This window comes from Cherax quadricarinatus, chromosome 50 (assembly GCF_038502225.1).
Source record: "Cherax quadricarinatus isolate ZL_2023a chromosome 50, ASM3850222v1, whole genome shotgun sequence".
NCBI classification, from domain to species: Eukaryota; Metazoa; Arthropoda; class Malacostraca; order Decapoda; family Parastacidae; genus Cherax; species Cherax quadricarinatus.
In genome coordinates this window covers 28,797,779-28,811,286 of record NC_091341.1, presented here as the reverse complement: position 1 = coordinate 28,811,286, position 13,508 = coordinate 28,797,779, and the positions used below count along the sequence as shown (strand labels likewise).

Sequence of the window (13,508 nt, the reverse complement as noted above, 5' to 3'; positions counted from 1 at the left end):
TGTTTCGCGGCTCGGTTGGTAGCTGCCTTAGGTGGCGCAGTGATGGAACGTGGTTCGATACCCTGCACGAATAGAAATGTTGTGCAGGGTTCCTTACTCCTGCTGTCCTTGTTCATCTGGTTGTAAGTAGGGATCTGTGTGATAGCCGACTAGTGTGAGTTGCATACTGGGGGAGAGAATAAAAAGACCCCAATTAAAATAACACAGATTCTCCTTGCTGACCCCCCTGACTTTACTGCATTATTTTGGGTTATTAAACCTCCGGGTTAATATCCGTAACAATAGTTTTCGTCTGCCAGGCTGGTGTGCTCCATGTATTTTATTCAAAAACAAGGGTTCAACCTGGCTGCCAAGGTTAAGTTATGGCATACTTCAGTGTGGGTATCCACTGAAGATTCCAGAGAAGTAACTATTCTGTGTATTGCACTGTTGCACCAGGATCAGTGAATGTGCAGTGTGTGGGACCTGGAGGAGGGGCGGAGGAAGGGGGATGGAGGAGAAGGAGGAGGAAGAGGAGCAGGAAGAGGAAGAAGAGGAAGACGAGGAGGAGAAGGAGGAGTGAAAGCAGAGGAGGCTCATGGCAAGGGAACGTTCAGTGGAGTTAACGTTCAATGGAGTTAAGTTACTTGTGTTCCACTGGGGTGGGAAGGCAGGAAAGAATCAGTATGTTTATTTAGGTACAGGTACACATATGTACTATTACACAAATCTAGGTGACTACATGTTAATACGTGTGTAAATTACCTAAGATGACCTACCCCCCCTCCCCCTCCGCCCTCCCACCCTAAAAAAAGAAAGAAAGAGTAAGGCGAAGTGATTTATTTCCGTTGTGATCCTTGTAATGTCTTACGTGTGTATGAAGACAACTTTCTCCGGTAATGTCGATGAATTATTGTCATGGCTTCCTGTCTGCCACTTCCCCATCCACACAAGCTTCACTTCACCTTCCTCTCCCCCACTTCCCCATCCACACAAGCTTCACTTCACCTTCCTCTCCACCACTTCCCCATCCACACAAGCTTCACTTCACCTTCCTCTCCACCACTTCCCCATCCACACAAGCTTCACTTCACCTTCCTCTCCACCACTTCCCCATCCACACAAGCTTCACTTCACACACCTTAATAAGAACATAAGAATGGAGGAACACTGCAGCAGGCCTACTGATTCAGCTTACATTTCCCCACGCTACGAGCCTACCAATATCACAAATATATTAGGTTGCTAGGGTTTTCTTAGCCAGGAGCGGCATGCTGGTACTCAGCTAGGAGCCACCTACCAGGTGTGCAACAAATACCAGACCTTCAACCTCACAGATGGCGTCATCTGTGCACACAGTAAGCGTCTGGGTAAGTAAGTAAGTAAGTAAGTAAGTAAATTTATTCAGGTATACACAATACAGTTACATAGAATTATCATACATAGCAGCATATGTGTAGAGAACCTAGGATAACCCAAAAAAGTCAGACAGAGTGACTTATTTCCATTGGGGCCCTTTTACCTTATTATTATAATATAAAGGTTATAATATTTTCTTATTATTCTATAATGAAGATAACATCTTATTATCATACTAAAAAGACTATCTACTACACGAGGGTCATTAAGACTATCTACAATACGAGGGTCATTAAGACTATCTACTACCCGAGGGTCATTACGACTATCTACAATACGAGGGTCATTACTAGGGATAAGGTAAAATTTACACGTATTTTAGCTAAAAAATAGAAAATCATTCCCCTCCCTTTCTGTTGCTTCATTCATCAGACACTTTTTGGCAGTCTTCTTGAACTGGTTCATGCTATGACTGGCTTTGACATGTGCGGGCAGTCTGTTCCATTCCTTTATTGCTGTACAATAAAAGGTGTTTGAAGCCTGGCCACTGACTGTGGGTACTACAAAGTTGTGCTCTCTCCCCCTAGTACTATGATTGCTTTGGTTCCCAACCTTGACAAAATTGGCAGCAAGATATTCTGGACACTGTTTGTGAGCAATTTTATAAACATGATTTAGCTTCAGTTGTTTTACTCTGTCTTCAACATTCAGCATATCCAACTGCTGTAATTCATCCTGGCCTACATGTTTTCTTGGTCCCAGCCCCAGGATGAATCTTACGATTTTGTTCTGGGTGATTTGCAGTCTATCTTTCAGTTTTTTTGTCAAGGCAGAGTACCAATAAGAGCAAACGTAATCCATATGGCATTGTATAAGGGCTAGACATAGGGTCCTGCGAGCCTCAGTAGGTAGACACTGTGCTTGTCTATACAGGAACTTCAGCCTGGCATTCGCTTTCTTTACTACACTGTTCCCTATCAATTCTCCTGACATGATGGGTCAAAGGGGATTCCCAGATATTTAACTGATGAAACCAAAGTGATGGACTCCCCATTACACTGAACATTAAAATTATTTACCCTTCTCAGTTTATGTTTCGTTCCAAAGAGAATGGCTTCAGTTTTCCCTAGGTGTAATGATAGTTTGTTGTCTACTAACCATTTGCTGCAGGACTCCAGTTCCAGTGTTAAAACATTAGCAATATCTTGTGGGTCTTTACCTGTCACTAACAGAGCACTGTCATCTGCATACAGTAGGAGTTTGCACTTGACACTGATAGGCATATCATTGACATAACATAAGAATAGTAAGGGACCCAGAATACTACCTTGGGGAACTCCACATGTTATCGGCAGGGGTTCTGATTCCGTTTTGTTGATTTTGACTATTTGTCTCCTGTTGCTAAGGTAGGACTTAAACCAGTCTACAGAACCTATACCGATAGCTTGAAGTTTCTTACATAATATATTGTGGTTGACAGTATCGAAGGCCTTTTGCAGGTCTAAGGTTACCATACCTATGAGGTTCCCTTTTGACAATTCTGTTCTCAGGTAATCCATCAGATTAATAAGGGAGGTATCGGTTGAGTTGGATCTTCTAAAGCCCGATTGATAGCTATGGAGAATGCTGTTGTCATTAAGGTACTTAACTACTTGAGAATACACCGCCCTCTCCAGAATTTTAGATATTATACTGAGTATACTAACAGGTCTATAGTTGCTTACATCAGACCTATTATTTTTCTTGAAGATAGGGGTAACTCTGGCCTCCTTGAACCCCTCCGGTACGGTATTAGTGGTGATTGATAGATTTATTATGTGAGCAATAGGGATTGACAGTTCAGAAGCACCATCTTTTAGGAACTTAGACGGGATGTTATCTGGGCCTGTGCTCTTAGTTGGGTTTAACCTGCTTAGTTCTTTTTGAATAAAGTCATGAGATACACTTACTAGTTGACAACTGTTTGGGGTTACCCCTTTACTGGTATAGTATGTTTGAAACTTATCAGAGTCTGGGTTGTTGCATGTCTCCAACTGGGAACATTAACAGGTCCCTTCTAACAGACAGAACAGACATCCGTCCATACTTAATCGCAACAGAGAACTTGACAACTGTTATTAAATTAAAACCCACCTTCTACCACACTTTTGGCGAATTTACTCACCTCTTGAAGTTAATGATGTCATCAGTTTCTGGATCCTGGCACGGTCTTTGGCAACCTCAGTTGTCTACCGTCTACTGCACGGTTGTCTAACCTGTCTTAGTTTGTGCCCATTAAAACCAAATTTATCCAAGCCTATGTATCTTGTCTCATAACATTTTTGAGAGCAAAAAAAAAAAAACAAAAAAAAAATCACAACCAAAATCTATTGAGTCCAAACATTATTGAAGATCTGTTTAACCAAAGTACATTAGTAACAAAAAAAAAGGTAAATAAATTACATAAAGATAAGTTTCCCATTTAGTTACAGTTAACAAAGCAAGTGAATTAGTATTTTCAATAAATAAATAACTAGATAAATAGTTCATTAAGACATCAGGGTTTATATTGTACTCTGGAGCCAAGTGAAGCGAGGAAGAGTTGTTGAGAGTGCCAGGCACCGCATGCCATGGTGACAACGTGCCAGGCACCGCATGCCATGGTGACAACGTGCCAGACACCGCATGCCATGGTGACAACGTGCCAGGCACCGCATGCCATGGTGACAACGTGCCAGGCACCGCATGCCATGGTGACAACGTGCCAGGCACCGCATGCCATGGTAACAACATATGAGAGTGGAAACACCTGCCTCACATAGGTAAGTAGGGTATTAAGTGCTTGGTGTGACAACTCTGAGTTGTGTTCCATCTTGCTCATCAACAATTCCAATAAATTCTGGTGGCGGTAGAGAGCTTCTACCACTGAATTATAACTCAGTTCTATGAAGACACTCTTGGCTCCGTCATCATCAATTATATTTTTCCTTTGTATTTCAAATGGCCTTAGAATCCACGGTTCATGTTGTATACTGCGACTATAACTAGCAAATATTCTTTTCAAATATGACTGATGGTGAATGGTATCACCCGCCATGGAGCTGTATTTACCTGGAGTCTACCTGCAAGGTATACCTGGGATCAACGCCCCCGCGCCCCGGTCCATGATCAGGCCTTCCGATGGATCAAGGCCTGATCAACTAGGTTGTTACTGCTGGCCGCACATAGTCCAACGTACGAACCACAGCCCGGCTGATCCGGCACTAACTTTAGATATCTGTCCAGCTCCCTCCTGAAGACAACCAGGGGTCTACTGTTAATTCCTCTTATGGCTGGTGGGAGGCTGTTGAACAGTCTTGGGCTCCTGACACTTACTGTGTTTTCTCTTAGTGTATTAATGGTGCCCCTACTTTTCATTGTGGGTATGTTGCATCGCCTGCAAAGCCTTTTACTTTCGTAATGAGTGATTTCTGTGTACAGTATAGGGACCAGTCCCTCTGGTGTCAATTATGATGTATCTCTCTCGCCTGCGCTCCAGTGAGTACAAGTCAAGCGATTAAAAGCGAACCCAGGAGTTAGGGTGTTTGATGGAACCTATATGTGCATTAAAGGTTCCCTGTACATTTTCTAGATCTGCAATTTCACCTGCTTTGAACGGAGATGTTAATGTACAGCAGTATTCCTGCCCAGAGAGAACAAGTGATTTAGAAAGGATCATCATTGGCTTGGTATCTCTTGTCTTGAATGTTCTCATTATCCATCCTATCATTTTTCTCGCAGATGTGATAGTGGCATTGTTGTGATCCTTGAAGGTGAGATCCTAAGACATTACCACTCCCAGGTCCTTCACATTACTTTTCCGCTTAATTCATAACGGAGTAGTTGGAATTTGTCTTCATTGAACATCATTGTTCTCCTTGCCTATTGGAAAGCTTAGTTTATATCTTCTTTGAAATTTGCCGTCTCAATGGACAACACTCTCATGCAGATTCTTGTATCGTCTGCAAAGAATAATACGGTGCTATGATTTACATCTCTGTCTATGTCTAATATGAGGATGAGGAACAGGATTGGGGCGAGTACTGTGCCGTCTCGAGCAGAGCTCTTTACTATGGCAGCTTCCTATTTAACTCTGTTTATCATTACACCTTGTGTTGGATTGGTTAGAAAATTGAAGATCCATCTGCCCACTTTGCCACTTATCCCTTTAGTACGCATTTTGTGTGCTATTACACTATGATCAACCTTGTCAAAGGCTTTTGCAAAACCTGTGTATATTACATCTGCACTCTGTTTTCCAGTGCATTCAAGACCACATCATAGTGATCCAGTAGTTGCGAGAGGCAGGAGCGACCTGCTCTGAACCCAAGTTGCCCTGGATTGTGCAACTGTTGGAAATCCAAGTGGTTTACAATCCTACTACTTAGAACGCTTTTAAAGATTTTTATGATGTGTTACATTAGAGGTATTGGAGTGGGGCTACATCCGTTGTGTTTAGTGATTGTGGAATCTCATCTGTTTCTATGCTTAGAGTCCGTGAGAGGGGTTTCTTGCAGTTCTTAATGAACACAGAGTTCCATGAGTCTAGGCCTGGGGTTGAGTGCATGGGCATGTTGTTAATGGCTTTCTCAAAACCTAGTGGAGTTAGGGTTATGTCACAAATCTGGCATACATTGACAGAGTTTTGAGGCTCATTCATTAAAAAATTATTTGGATTGTAGATCTTTAGGCTGATTAGTGACTCTCTAAACACAGACTTATATTGAGATTTCTGTATCTTACTCATTTCTTTGTTGTCATCTATGGAAATTCCATCTTGTCTAAACAGGGGCCCTTGTTTTTGAGATATAAAAATAAATATTTTGAATTTCTTTCAATTTCACTAATTGCTTTTAGCTACTCATGTCTCTCCTGGATTTTGTATGAGTCCTTTAACTTCAGCTCAATAATTTCCACTTCCTTGGTTAGCGATTCCTTCCGTGTCTCAGATAATCTAGTATTCTTGAGGAGTTCGGGATTATTTCTGCTACAACATTATTTGCAACATTCATCCATTTTGTATGTCTTAGATTCAAATCATCGAGCAGCAAGTTGTTTGGGGATGGAAGGTTTTCCAGACAGTAGTCAGTTTTCAATGGCTGTTCCTTGAACTGTTTGAAAGTTACATCTGGTGGCTTATGTACAAGCACAATGGCTAAATTTTGGTTCTCGATCTTTATTATCAGAACTTCAAGTGCATCATTTGTGGTGTTCAGTATCTTTGTGCAGATGAGAGACTCTTTGTCATACAGGCCAACCCCCCCCCCCCCTCTTTGTCGCCTGTTCTTTCTGTCGCATCTGAAAAGGTTGTATCCAGGTATCCACATTTCATTGTCAAAGTGATCTTTTGTGTAGGTGTTTGTGAAGGCTGCAAACATTGCATTTGACTCCCCTAGAAGGCCACTGATGTAAGGTATTATGTTGTTAGTGGATGACTTAATGCCCTGTATATTAGTAAATATAAATGAAGTCGTGTTGGAGGGTGGGTTTTGTTGTTGGCATCAGTAGCTGTGACTCCAGAGGGGACATGTGCGCCACTGGCTGCGCCTCCAGTCCAACAAGGCTCCAATGTGGTGAACTAGTTTGGATATTTCTTTCCATTTTCTTTCTTTATTTTCTGCCACTAAAAAAATCACTAGATTTGGCTGATGTCGCCAAGCGGATATGAAATTCAATAAAGAGAAATTTCAGTTACTCCTATATGGAAAACTCGAGGAAATTAAAACCGTATCGGAGCATGAAACAAATTCCAACGACACAATAGAGCGAGAAAATAATGTGAAAGACCTGAGAGTGATAATGTCAGAGGATCTCTCTTTCAAGGATCACAATAATGTTTCTCTCACATCTGTTACAAAATGATAGGATGGATAATGATAACCTTCAAAACAAGGGATGCTAATCCAACGATGGCTCTCTTCAAATTGCTTGCTCTCTCTAGGCTGGAATATTACTGTATAGTAACGCCCCCTTTCAAGGCAGGCGAAATTGCATGTCTAGATAATGTAGAGAGAACTTTCACGGCACGTGTAAATATGATAAAGCACCTAAACTACTGGGAGCGGATGAAATCCCTTGATTTATATTCCATGGAACGCAGGCGACAAAGATACATCATAATATACACTTGGAAAATCCTAGAGGGACTAGTCCCAATTTGCACATGAAAATCACTTCCGACAAAAGCTAAAGATTGGGCACTAGACGCAACATCCCTCCATCCCTAATGAACAGCAAAGGCACCACCAGTACACTAAGAGGCAACACAATAAGTGTCAGGAGCCCAAGACTGTTCAGCGCCTCCCAGCGTACATAAGGAGGGATTTAAAAATTAACCCACTGGCTGTCTTCAAGAAAGCGCTGAACAGACACGTACTAACCACATCCGGGCTGTGTTCGTAAGTTGGTTTGCGTGCAGCCAGCAGTAACAGCCTGGTCACAGACCCACCTGCCGGGGCACTGATCCCCGAAACCCTCTCCAGGTATACTCCAAGTATACTGAGGCAGACCTACAGTTTCGGGGCCCTGAAGCTTGAACTGGTATGGGGGCCCTGAAGCTTGAACTGTTATGGGGCCCTGAAGCTTGAACTATTATGGGGGCTCTGAAGCTTGAACTATTATAGGTGCCCTGAAGCTTGAACTGTTATGGGGCTCTGAAGCTTGAACTGTTATGGAGCTCTGAAGCTTGAACTATTATGGGGGCCCTGAAGCTTGAACTGTTATGGGGCCCAGAAGCTCGAACTGTCATGGGGGCCATGAAGCTTGAACTTTCATGGGGGCCCTGATGTTTGAACTGTCATGAGGGCCTTGAAGCTGTCATGGGAGCCCTGAAGCTTGAACTGTCATGGGGGCCCTGAAGCTTGAACTGTCATGGGAGCCCTGAAGTTTGAGCGGTCATAAGAACATAAGAAAGGAGGAACACTGCAGGAGGCCTGCTGGCCCATACTAGGCAGGTCCTTTACAATTCATCCCACTAACAAACATTTGACCAACCCAATTTTCAATGACACCCAAGAAATAAGCTCTGATGTGCAAGTCCCACTCAAATCCAACCCCTCCCACTCATGTACTTATCCAACCTAGATTTGAAACTACCCAAAGTCCCAGCCTCAATAACCCAACTAGGTAGACTGTTCCACTCATCAACTACCCTGAAGATTGAACTGTCATGGGGGCCCTGAAGCTTGAACTGTCATGGGGGCCCTTAATCCTGAACTGTCATGGAGGCCATGAATCCTGAACTGTCATGGGGATCTGAATCCTGAACTGCCATGGGGGCCCTGAATCCTGAACTGTCATGGGGGCCCTGAATCCTGAACTGTCATGGAGGCCCTGAATCCTGAACTGTCATGGGGGCGCTCAATCCTGAACTGTCACGGAGCCCTGAATCTTAAACTGTCATGGGGGCCCTGAATCCTGAACTGTCATGGGGCCCTGAATCCTGAACTGTCATGGGGGCCCTGAATCCTGAACTGTCATGAGGGCCATGAATCCTGAACTGTCATGGGGGTCCTGAATCCTGAACTGTCATGGGGGCCCTGAATCCTGAACTGTCATGGGGGCCTTGAATCCTGAACTGTCATGGGGGCCCTGAATCCTGAACTGTCATATAGGCCCTGAATCCTGAACTGTCATGGGACCCTGAAGCCTGAACTGTCATGGGGGCCCTGAAGCCTGAACTGTCATGGGGGTCCTGAATCCTGAACTGTCATGGGGGCCTTGAATCCTGAACTGTCATGGGGGCCCTGAATCCTGAATGTCATATAGGCCCTGAATCCTGAACTGTCATGGGACCCTGAAGCCTGAACTGTCATGGGGGCCCTGAAGCCTGAACTGTCATGGGGGTCCTGAATCCTGAACTGTCATGGGGGCCTTGAATCCTGAACTGTCATGGGGGCCCTGAATCCTGAACTGTCATATAGGCCCTGAATCCTGAACTGTCATGGGACCCTGAAGCCTGAACTGTCATGGGGGCCCTGAAGCCTGAACTGTCATGGGGGTCCTGAATCCTGAACTGTCATGGGGGCCCTGAGTCCTGAACTGTCATCGGGGCCCTGAAGCCTGAATTGTCATGGGGGCCCTGAATCCTGAACTGTCATGGGGGCCCTGAATCCTGAACTGTCATGAGGGCCCTGAATCCTGAACTGTCACGGGGGCCCTGAATCCTGAACTGTCATGGGGGCCCTGAATCCTGAACTGTCATTGGGGCCATGAATCCTGAACTGTCATGGGGGCCCTGAATCCTGAACTGTCATGGGGACCCTGAAGCCTGAACTGTCATGGGGGCCCTGAAGCCTGAACTGTCATGGGGCCCTGAATCCTGAACTGTCATGGGGGCCCTGAATCCTGAACTGTCATGGGGGCCCTGAAGCCTGAACTGTCATAGGGGCCCTGAAGCCTGAACTGTCAAGGGGGCCCTGTAGCCTGAACTGTCATGGGGCCCTGTAGCCTGAACTGTCATGGGGGCCCTGAAACTTGAACTGTCATGGGGGCCCTGTAGCCTGAACTGTCATGGAGGCCCTGTAGCCTGAACTGTCATGGGGCCCTGTAGCCTGAACTGTCATGGGGGCCCTGAAACCTGAACTGTCATGAGGGCCCTGTAGCCTGAACTGTCATGGGGGGCCCTGTAGCTTGAACTGTCATGGGGGCCCTGTAGCCTGAACTGTCATGGGGCCCTGTAACCTGAACTGTCATGGGGGCCCTGTAGCCTGAACTGTCATGGGGGCCTTGTAGCCTGAACTGTCATGGGGGCCCTGTAGCCTGAACTGTCATGGGGGCCCTGTAGCCTGAACTGTCTTGGGGCCCTGTAGCCTGAACTGTCATGGGGGCCCTGTAGCCTGAAAAGTCATGGGGGACCTGTAGCCTGAACTGTCATGGGGGCCCTGTAGCCTGAACTGTCATGGGGGCTCTGTAGCCTGAACTGTCATGGGGCCCTGTAGCCTGAACTGTCATGGGGGTCTGTAGCCTGAACTGTCATGGGGGCCCTGTGGCCTTAACTGTCAAGGGGGCCCTGTAGCCTGAACTGTCATGGGGGCCCTGTAGCCTGAACTGTCATGGGGGCCATGTAGCCTGAACTGTCATAGGGGCCTTGTAGTCTGAACTGTCATGGCGGCCCTGTAGCCTGAACTGTCATGTGTAGACAGCCTGAACTAGTCAGAACAGACGGCTAGGCTGTGTGTTCTGACATTACAGGCTGTCTACATTTAAATGTAGACGGCCTGTACTGTCAGAACACACAGCCTAGCCGTCTGTTCTGACCGTACAGGCTGTCTACACATGGGGGCCCTGTAGCCTGAACTGCCATGGGGGCCCTGTAGCCTGAACTGTCATGTGGGCCCTGTAGCCTGAACTGTCATGTGGGCCTTGTAGCGTGAACTGTCATGTGGGCCCTGTAGCCTGAATTGTCATGGGGGCACTGTAGCCTGAACGGTCATGGGGGCCATGTAGCCTGAACTGTCATGTAGGCCCTGTAGCCTGAACTGTCATGTGAACCCTGTAGCCTGAACTGTCATGTGGGCCCTGTAGCCTGAATTGTCATGGGGGCCCTGTAGCCTGAATTGTCATGGGGGCCCTGTAGCCTGAACTGTCATGGGGGCCCTGTAGCATGAACTGTCATGTGGGCCTTGTAGCCTGAATTATCATGAGGGCCCTGTAGCCTGAACTGTCATGGAGGCCCTGTAGCCTGAACTGTCATGCGGGCCCTGTAGCCTGAACTGTCATGTGGTGTCTGAAGCCTTAACTGTCATGGGGGCCCTGTAGCCTGAACTGTCATGTGGGCCCTGTAGCCTGAACTCTCATGTGGGCCCTGTAGCCTGAACGCCTATGTGGGCCCTGTAGCCTGAACTGTCATGGGGGCCCTGTAGCCTGAACTGTCAAGGGGGCCCTGTAGCCTGAACTGTCATGTGGGCCCTGTAGCCTGAACTGTCATGTGAGCCCTGTAGCCTGAACTGTCATGTGGGCCCTGTAGCCTGAACTGTCATGGGGGCCCTGTAGCCTCAACTGTCATGGGGGCCCCTGAGCCTGAACTGTCATGGGGGCTCTGTAGCCTCAACTGTCATGGGGCCCTGTAGGTTGACCTGTCATGAGGGCCCTGTAGCCTGAACTGTCATGTGGGCCTTGTAGCCTGACCTGTCATGTGGGCCCTGTAGCCTGAACTGTCATGGGAGCCCTGTAGCCTGAACTGTCATGGGGGCCCTGTAGCCTGAACTGTCATGGGGGCCCTGTAGCCTGAACTATCATGGGGCCCTGTAGCCTGAACTGTCATAAGGGCCCTGTAGCCTGAACTGTCATGGGGGCCCTGTAGCCTGAACTGTCATGGGGGCCCTGTAGCCTGAACTGTCATGTGGGCGCTGTAGCCTGAACTGTCATGGGGGCCCTGTAGCCTGAACTGTCATCGGGGCCCTGTAGCCTGAGCTGTCATGGGGGCCCTGTAGCCTGAACTGTCATGGGGCCCTGAAGCCTGAACTGTCATAAGGGCCCTGTAGCCTGAACTGTCATGGGGGCCCTGTAGCCTGAACTGTCATGGGGGCCCTGTAGCCTGAACTGTCATGTGGGCGCTGTAGCCTGAACTGTCATGGGGGCCCTGTAGCCTGAACTGTCATGGGGGCCCTGAAGCCTGAACTCTCATGGGGGCCCTGTAGCCTGAACTGTCATGGGGCCCTGAAGCCTGAACAGTCATTGGGGCCCTGAAGCATGAACCGTCATTGGGGCCCTGAAGCCTGAACTGCCATGTGGGTACTGAAGCCTGAATTGTCATGGCGGACCTGAAGCCTCTACTCTCATGGGGCCCTGAAGCCTGAGCTGTCATGGGGGCCCTGAGGCCTGAACTGTCATGGGGGCCCTGTACCCTGAACTGTCATGGGGGCCCTGAAGCCTGAACTGTCATGGGGGCCCTGAAGCCTGAACTGTCATGGGGGCTTTGTAACCTGAACTGTCATGAAGGCCCTGAAGCCTGAACTGTAATTGGGGCCCTGTAGCCTTAACTGTCATGGGGGCCCTGAAACCTGAACTGTCAAGGGGGCCATGAACCATGAACTGTCATGGAGGTTCTGAAGCCTGAACTGTCATGAGGGCCCTGAAGCCTGAACTGTCATGTGGGCCCTGAAGCCTGAACTGTCATGGGGGCCCTGTAGCCTGAACTGTCATGGGGCCCTGTAGCCTGAACTGTCATGGTGGCTTTGTAGCCTGAACTGTCATGGGCGCCCTGTAGCCTGAACTGTCATGGGGGCCCTGTAGCCAGAACTGTCATGGGGCCCTGTAGCCTGAACTGTCATGAGAGCTCTGTAGCCTGAACAGTCATGGGGGCCCTGTAGTCTGATCTGTCATGGGGGCCCTGTAGCCTTAACTGTCATGGGTGCCCTGTAGCCTGAACTGTCATAGGGGCCCTGTAGCCTGAACTGTCATAAAGGCCCTGTAGCCTGAACTGTCTTTAGGGCCCTGTAGCCTGAACTGTCATGGGGGCACTGTAGCCTGAACTGTCATGGGGGCCTTGTAGCCTGAACTGTCATGGGGGCCCTGTAGCCTGAACTGTCATGGGGCCCTGTAGCCTGAACTATCATGGGGGCCCTGTAGCCTGAACTGCCATGTGGCCCTGTAGCCTGAACTGTCATGGGGGCCCTGAAGCCTGAGCTGTCAAGGGGGCCTTGTAGCCTGAACTGTCATGGGGCCCTGTAGCCTGAACTGTCATGGGGCCCTGTAGCCTGAACTGTCATGGGGCCATGAAACCTGAACTGTCATGAGATCCCTGTATCCTGAACTGTCATGGGGGCCCTGAAACCTGTACTGTCATGAGGCCCTGTAGCCTGAACTGTCATGGGGGCCCTGTAGCCTGAACTGTCATGGAGGCCCTGTAGCCTGAACTGTCATGTGGGCCCTGTAGCCTGAACTGTCATGGGTCCATGAAACCTGAACAGTCATGAGATCCCTGTATCCTGAACTGTCATGGGGGCCCTGAAACCTGAACTGTCATGAGGCCCTGTAGCCTGAACTGTCATGGGGGCCCTGTAGCCTGAACTGTCATGGGGGCCCTGTAGCTTGAACTGTCATGGGGGCCCTGTAGCCTGAACTGTCATGGGGGCCCTGTAGCCTGAACTGTCATGGAGGCCCTGTAGCCTGAACTGTCATGTGGGCCCTGTAGCCTGAACTGTCATGTG

At 48.0% G+C, this 13,508-nt stretch overlaps 1 protein-coding gene across 1 annotated transcript in view; it reads left to right on the top strand.

Moving 5' to 3' along the window:
• LOC128695339 (uncharacterized protein MCAP_0864) overlaps nucleotides 1–13,508 on the top strand; it is a 139,459-nt gene that overhangs the window by 73,091 nt on the left and 52,860 nt on the right. The gene's annotated exons all lie outside the window — the stretch shown is intronic.